This window comes from Drosophila arizonae, chromosome 2 (assembly GCF_054131065.1).
Source record: "Drosophila arizonae isolate 15081-1271.41 chromosome 2, UAZ_ARI_1.0, whole genome shotgun sequence".
NCBI lineage: Eukaryota > Metazoa > Arthropoda > Insecta > Diptera > Drosophilidae > Drosophila > Drosophila arizonae.
Window position 1 is genome coordinate 10,226,604 of NC_142922.1, and position 7,887 is coordinate 10,234,490.

Consider the following 7,887-nt stretch of genomic DNA (forward strand, 5'->3'; position numbering starts at 1 on the left):
GATCTCGTATTTTCTGCTGTTCTACACGCATACAACAAACAACAACAACAACAACAACAGCAACAGCAGCAACAGCAACGAAATGCAGGTGCTTATGCTGCATTCGTTCGCCTCACCTTGGCCCCGCTCTGCCCCTCTGTGGCACTTTGTGTGCCCGTTGTTGTACAAAATTAACTACAAACAGCAGTACAAAATATTTTAATTAAAAATTCCTAATCGTGTGCGAAGCATTTTTTATCTGATTTTTGTGGCTGCCGTTGCCGTTGCTGTTGCCCCCAAGACGGGGACTCAGGATCCTTGGGTCCCTGCTAGCTTTGCCAATTGCAATGCCAACCAGACCGACACCAACGCCACCGCCGCAACGCCGCTTTAATAGAATGTGCCCAACTATGCGCATACCCTGTAAATAAGCTATAAAGATGTGGGATATGCCCTGCTATTAACTCTAAGGATTCTAGACACTTGGATATGGACATGGGTATACCTTTCTAAGTCCTTTATATATTAGTCTGGTTGGTCTGGTCTGTGTGTAGAGAAGCTTCCCTGTTGTCCGCTTGTTTTCGTCTATCCATGTTTCATTTACTCCACAATTAAGTTTTATATATAGTCGTCGTCTAGAGATTTTTATTAGTTTGCACAGTTACATTCTCTATATATAATCTTCGTCCAGATATTCCCCAATTTCTATGAGTTAATTTATGGGACTCTATTGAAATTCTCACACGAGCTCTTGAACCCTTTCATCTACTCCTTTTTTTTTTACCTCAATTCAAAGAATTTCTATACATCGGTTTTTTACCATGTTTAATTAGAAATAGTTCTCTATTTCTTTCTATGTTGCCTTCATCAACTCTCCAATTACACACATCTATATATCTACCATCAATTGACTGTTGCATTCAGATGCTCAAATACCCAGTTCGCTGTTGCCATTGTCTACAGGATATAAAAATGTATTAATAAGAAAATGGCAAGAGGCTTGCGTGTGTGCATAGGGAACGTTGCTTCGATCTCTACGCTCAGCTGGCCTGCTCCACGCCGTCTCCCTTTGGCTGCCTGGCCATGCGCTCTGGCTCGGCTCGGACGTATAATAAATTGCATTTGCCTGCCAGCAGATGCAGATATGAGCAGGCGGGCAGTGGGCAACGTTGGAGTTGCATGCAAAGTGGCAACGGGCTCGAGCAGATATTTTTGCATCTAGATACTTTTGGCAGTAATGTGCGAAAATTTCATTGGGTGTCGAAAAGTTAAGTAGTGCTCGCTGCTGCTGTCTCCGGTTGCTGGCCCAACTTGGCCATCGTCTGCCTCTGCTTCTGCTTGGGGCTCGGCTCCTGCTACGACTCGGGCTGCTGCCGTTTCCATTTAATGTGAGAACGCAACATTTGGCTTTTGAGCTTTCAATTTGTATTAAGTTGTTAGCCATTTCGCCCGGTTTGCATAAACGTCCATTGGCCCCAGAAGTCCGTCTGCTAGGCTCCTCAGCTTCCAGCTTCCCGGTTCCAATTGATGTCCATTGTCAGGCAACTATTTGATGGCGAAATTGTTGTAAATTGCTGCATTCGCAAACGACTCTTATCAATTTCACTTGGCTAATTGGTTTCAAATTTATGGACCTGTAATTGATATTTATGTATGTTGTCTTTTACGATGATGCTGCTGCTCCTCCTCCTACGGCCCCGAGTGCTGCCGCTGCTGCTGCTGCTGCAGATGCCAAACAGTTAGCTGACAGCGCACTACCGCTGCCTCGAAGGCATGCCTGCGTAATTGGTCGCCTATTTTGTTATAAATCGTTCTCCAAAGCATCTGACAGACGCACAGAGCCAGCTCCAGAACTTATCTCGCATAGTCTATAGATATAGAAATCTATAGTTGAAATAGCTGAAATGCCTCTCTAGATTGGGTGCGCTGGCTTAACCATTTACGCAATTTAGTTGGGACTTTAGCTTAAGCTCTGAATATCTGATATGTATCTGAGAAATCTGTCCAAGTTTTGTGAGAGTTCTGTAATTCTATTGAAGAAATTTGTCATGAAGTCGTTGCTGAGTTCCATAATGTAGTGTTTCATAATAAGAAGTATTAATTTTTGGAGATTAATGACATCTAACATATAAAAACATGTTTAAAATTTGACTTCAGACCTGCATAAGCATTCAGCTCTTTTAATTAGCAAGTTATGAGAGCTGAATGTTTATGCAGGTCTGAACATAACAGACGGCAATTCTCACACATGTTTTCATATGTTATATGTCATCAATCCACAAATTCATTATTTTAAATAAAATATCTCTTGCTATTTTTTAAATTTTCCTAGCATCTATTATTTTTATAAATATTATTCAACCCTTATGAATATGATGTATACAATAAATTTATTATACTGAAATATTAAATCGTTTTCTGCTCAAAATTAATTGTTTAGTTAACCTTAGCTATAGCTTCGATGGATAACAGTGAAATAATAACAATTGAATTGTTCTTGTATATAAATGAGTTATTATTAGTTAGATTATAAGGTGCATCACTTTTCTTCCTCGCCAATCAACGTTTGAACATTTTAGGAAATACAATATAAAATTAGTTTTAATTTAAGCTGCGGCTTTAATAATATAACTTTAATATGAATAGACTTATTTATATATATATTTAATTATTTATTTATTTATGTATATACATTTTTAAAATTTAAAATTATAAAATTATTATATAATAATCATATTATATAATAAGCATTTTATAATTATTCTGACAGCTGCACATTTATATTTAAAAAAATTTGTATAGTGATTATGACTAATAAAAAAAAGCAAAAAAACAAAAAAACGTTTTAAAATCGATTCGATTATTTGTTACCTTCTTTTTGTTTCTTTGTTGATTTTCCCATTGGAAGCTGTGTGTAAAACGCAACGAATAACGAAACGAAAACAAAGAACGCGCTAATTAAAAATGCTAAAGTTTTAAGCTTCCATCCCAACAAAATTCCAGCCTCCTTTTCAGCTGTCCATTGCAGCTATTTCTCCATCCAGTACAAGCAGATCTGGAGCCCAACTTAGCACAGTTCAGTTCAGTTCAGTTTGTTTTTTTCTTTCTGTTTTTTTTTTTTTTTTTTTGGGTTTAGCTTTTGTTGTTGTTTCTGTTTTCGGCTCTTATTGTAGTAGTAAACAGCGCTCGGCTGTCGATTCTGGTGTTCTGCCGCTGCTGGCTGTCAGTCGCGGCTCGCCGGACATGAGCGACGAATCCGCGGCGGGAGCAGCAGTCAGCAGATTGAGGCTACAACAACGCCCCAGCCAAGCCAAGAGTCAGATTGAAGAGGAGCGAGCCATTCATCTTTAGCCGTTCGTGAAGGTCTTCGAAACTGGTCCGACAGTCATTTGTTGGGGCTCTCTCGCTGGCCGCGTTTGGGTTAGCGTGTTGCTTATCCAATTCACTCGGCTCGGCTCCAAATTTCCAATGAAATGCTGAAAATGTTGCCGCTGCAGGACTCAACATGCTGCCTTTATAGGTATTTTAATTAGTTAAAATTCTATAGACACACAATTAACCCAAAACAAACAAAACAGACCGAGAACCAAACACCAATAACCAAAAGAAAAGAAAAGAATTCCAAGAGACCACCAAAGAAAACATTCTCAGTTGGCTTGTAAACATAACTCTTAACTCTAAACGATTGACAATTTTTCTATGTTAGATCTTTGAAATTGATTAAGACCTAATGAAGCCAAATAAGCTTGAAAATCCAATAAATGATGTGATTACGCATCGGCCTATAAGGATTACGATTACGATCTTCACTTGAGTGTATTTAATTTTCAATTTCCAAAGCTAAATTAAACTGTCGACTTAAGCCGCTGTTCCTATATGTGACACAAAAGCGACATTCAGCCCGACAGTGACAAGTGGGTGTGCGAGTGTGTGAGTATATGTGTGTGCGAGTGTGTCTGTGTGTGACAGTGACTTCCACCACCACTGTCACCACCACCACCACCACCACCACCAAGACCAACATCACTAGCATCAAGCACATCGTCATCAACCACATATAACTACAAGTAAAAGTGATCTAGTTGTAAATGCATGTATAGACTTGACTAGAATATACCCTGTACTCAACATAGAGCAACATAGTTATCTCTTGTTCTTTCTGTTCTTTATATCATACATTTTTATCCCATGTGATATAAATATATGATATGAAAATAATTTTAGTTAACAGCTGGATGAAATTATACATATATACACTTATAAAACTTGCATGTATTTACGTTTATCAATATTAAATTATCGATTGATTTACTGAAAGACAGCAGCAGTTATGTGCATGATAGGGAAATATATAAAATATTGATAAACAGATCTGGAAATTATAGAAGGTATTTAAGGTATTTAATGCTATATTATGGTATGTAAAGCTATGGATGTGGATCCAAATCAATGGAACGATGGAGACCTTTAATGAACAATAAACGATATCACCTAGATCTAAGATGCTTTAATAACGAGGTTAAGATAACAATTAGGCTAAGAGAACAATGAGTACTTCAAATTAGAGGAGCACCTACAAATACTATAACAAGGAAATAATTACCAGTATAAAATCTTGTAAATTTGAAAGGATATTTGAATTTGATATTCATTCTACTCGTTATTTAAAAAGAGTGCAGAGTAGACCGAATAGGCCACTGCATATATAAATTTATTTGTAATATACTTACTGTAGTTTACGGATTATGAGAAGTCTCCTGCTCTGTCACATATTCACACAATTAACTATCATACCCGCTTGAAAATATTTTATTATAATTTAAGGTACTCGAAAAGAAAAAAACTTGCCACACTTTTTATTGTTTTGTTTAATTGCAAACAAGTGGGCGTTGGGTTAGGTTGTTGTTAGTTGGTGGTGGTGGTGGTGGTTACTGTAGTGTTGTGGTGGTGCTGCACTTGAAAATTGTAACAAAATAAAAAAAAATAAAAATGATAAATGATTATGCGCACTTAACCCCTTGTCGTCCCGCACAGCTGTTGGGTTTTCCAACGCCGATGCGTAACACAACTACAACAGCAAGAAAAAAAGAAAGATGAACAATAAATAACAACAAAAAATCAAAGCCAAGCCGGCGAGCCACAATTGTCAGTGGTTGTCGTTTGGTGGTGCCTGGCTGTGGCTTGGCCTGGGCGCACTTACAGCCACGAAAATGTAATAAAAACGTGCGTCTGCCCTGACTTCATGTAAATCATGTCAATCGTCGAGTGGCGCAAAATATTTTGTAGCCACGCCAAATGAAGCGTAGACAACAGCAGCAGCAGCAGCAGGAGCAGCCTCAGCAGCAGCAGCAGTATCCACTCACAAATGAGCATCCTGGCTAACACACATACACACACAGGCAGACGCAGATGCACACACGGACATTTGGCTGCTGATCGCAATCACCTGAAGGTAGCCAAAGGCAGCTGGAGGCACCATGCCTCATACCCCATGCCTCATGCTGCATGCCCCATGTGCGGGGCGTCTCTGGCGTGAACGTGCAAACATGTTGCACATGAGAGAAGCTGCCGCTAAAGTACTTGTACTTGTCATATTGTTATGGATTTATGGCAACACGAACAGCGCCATAAAAATGACATATGCACGTGCATGGATTTTGGGCAGCAGTTGCAAATGCCACCCTCCTGCCCGCGCCCTGTCGCCCGGCCTACCCGCCGATTGGCCAGGCGAGCACGCGCAGTTCCCTTCCTGTTGTCAGCTTCGATTACAGCGCAACCCTTCCTCGACCTATCGCTAATTAATCGCCTTTGTTCGTGTTATAATTTCATGCGTATGCGAAGCATGTTTGCCTTACTGATTTGCTTCCACATGGATATAGACTTTAGGGGCGGCTCTTCACTGCGGCCGGGCGAAGGGCGTTAAATGAGGCATGCACTGATCGTCCTGATGAACTGATAGACTCTGCTCGCCTGCAACATGTGCGGAGTTCACAGCGACAGCGACAAGTGCGGGGCAGAACAAATGAAGAGAACAAATGATGAGCACAGTTGCTGAATCAGGTGATTGTGATGGATGATGATGTCTACAGGATTACCATTAGGGTGGGTCATATCTAGGGCAAGCTGAAAAATAGGTTAAATATTCATATGAAAACTTACTTATCTATCTATATCTATATCTATATCTATATCTATATCTATATCTATATCTATATCTATATCTATATCTATATCTATATCTATATCTACATCTATATCTATATCTATATCTATATCTATATCTATATCTATATCTATATCTATATCTATATCTATATCTATATCTATATCTATATCTATATCTATATCTATATCTATATCTATATCTATAGCTATATCTATATCTATATCTATATCTATATCTATATCTATATCTATATCTATATCTATTATCTATATCTATATCGATATCTATATCTATATCTATATCTATATCTATATCTATATTATCTATATCTATATCTATATCTATATCTATATCTATATCTATATCTATATCTATATCTATATCTATATCTATATCTATATCTATATCTATATCTATATCTATATCTATATCTATATCTATATCTATATCTATATCTATATCTATATCTATATCTATAATCTAATAATCTATATCTATATCTATATCTATATCTATATCTATATCTATATCTATATCTATATCTATATCTATATCTATATCTATATGCTATACTATATCTATATCTATATCTATATCTATATCTATATCTATATCTATATCTATATCTATATCTATATCTATATCTATATCTATATCTATATCTATATCTATATCTATATCTATATCTAGATCTATATCTATATCTATATCTATATCTATATCTATATCTATATCTATATCTATATCTATATCTATATCTATATCTATATCTATATCTATCTTATATCTATATCTATATCGTAGCTATACTATATCTATATCTATATCTATATCTATATCTATACTATTATCTATATCTATATCTATATCTATATCTATATCTATATCTATATCTATATCTATATCTATATCTATATCTATATCTATATCTATATCTATATCTATATCTATATCTATATCTATATCTATATCTATATCTATATCTATAGCTATATCTATATCTATAATCTATATCTATATCTATATCTATATCTATAGCTTATATACTATATCTATATCTATATCTATATCTATATCTATATCTATATCTATATCTATAATCTATCTATATCTATATCTATATCTAATATCTATATCTATATCTATATCTATATCTATATCTATATCTAATCTATCTATATCTATATCTATATCTATATCTATATCTATATCTATATCTATATCTATATCTATATCTATATCTATATCTATATCTATATCTATATCTATATCTATATCTATATCTATATCTATATCTATATCTATCTATATCTATATCTATATCTATATCTATATCTATATCTATATCTATATCTATATCTATATCTATATCTATATCTATATCTATATCTATATCTATATCTATATCTATATCTATATCTATATCTATATCTATATCTATATCTATATCTATATCTATATCTATATCTATATCTATATCTATATCTATATCTATATCTATATCTATATCTTATCTATATCTTATATTCTATATCTATATCTATATCTATATCTATATCTATATCTATATCTATATCTATATCTATATCTATATCTATATCTATATCTATATCTATATCTATATCTATATCTATATCATTATCTATATCTATATCTATATCTCATATCTATATCTATATCGAATATCTATATCTATATCTATATCTATATCTATATCTATATCGTATACTATATCTAATATC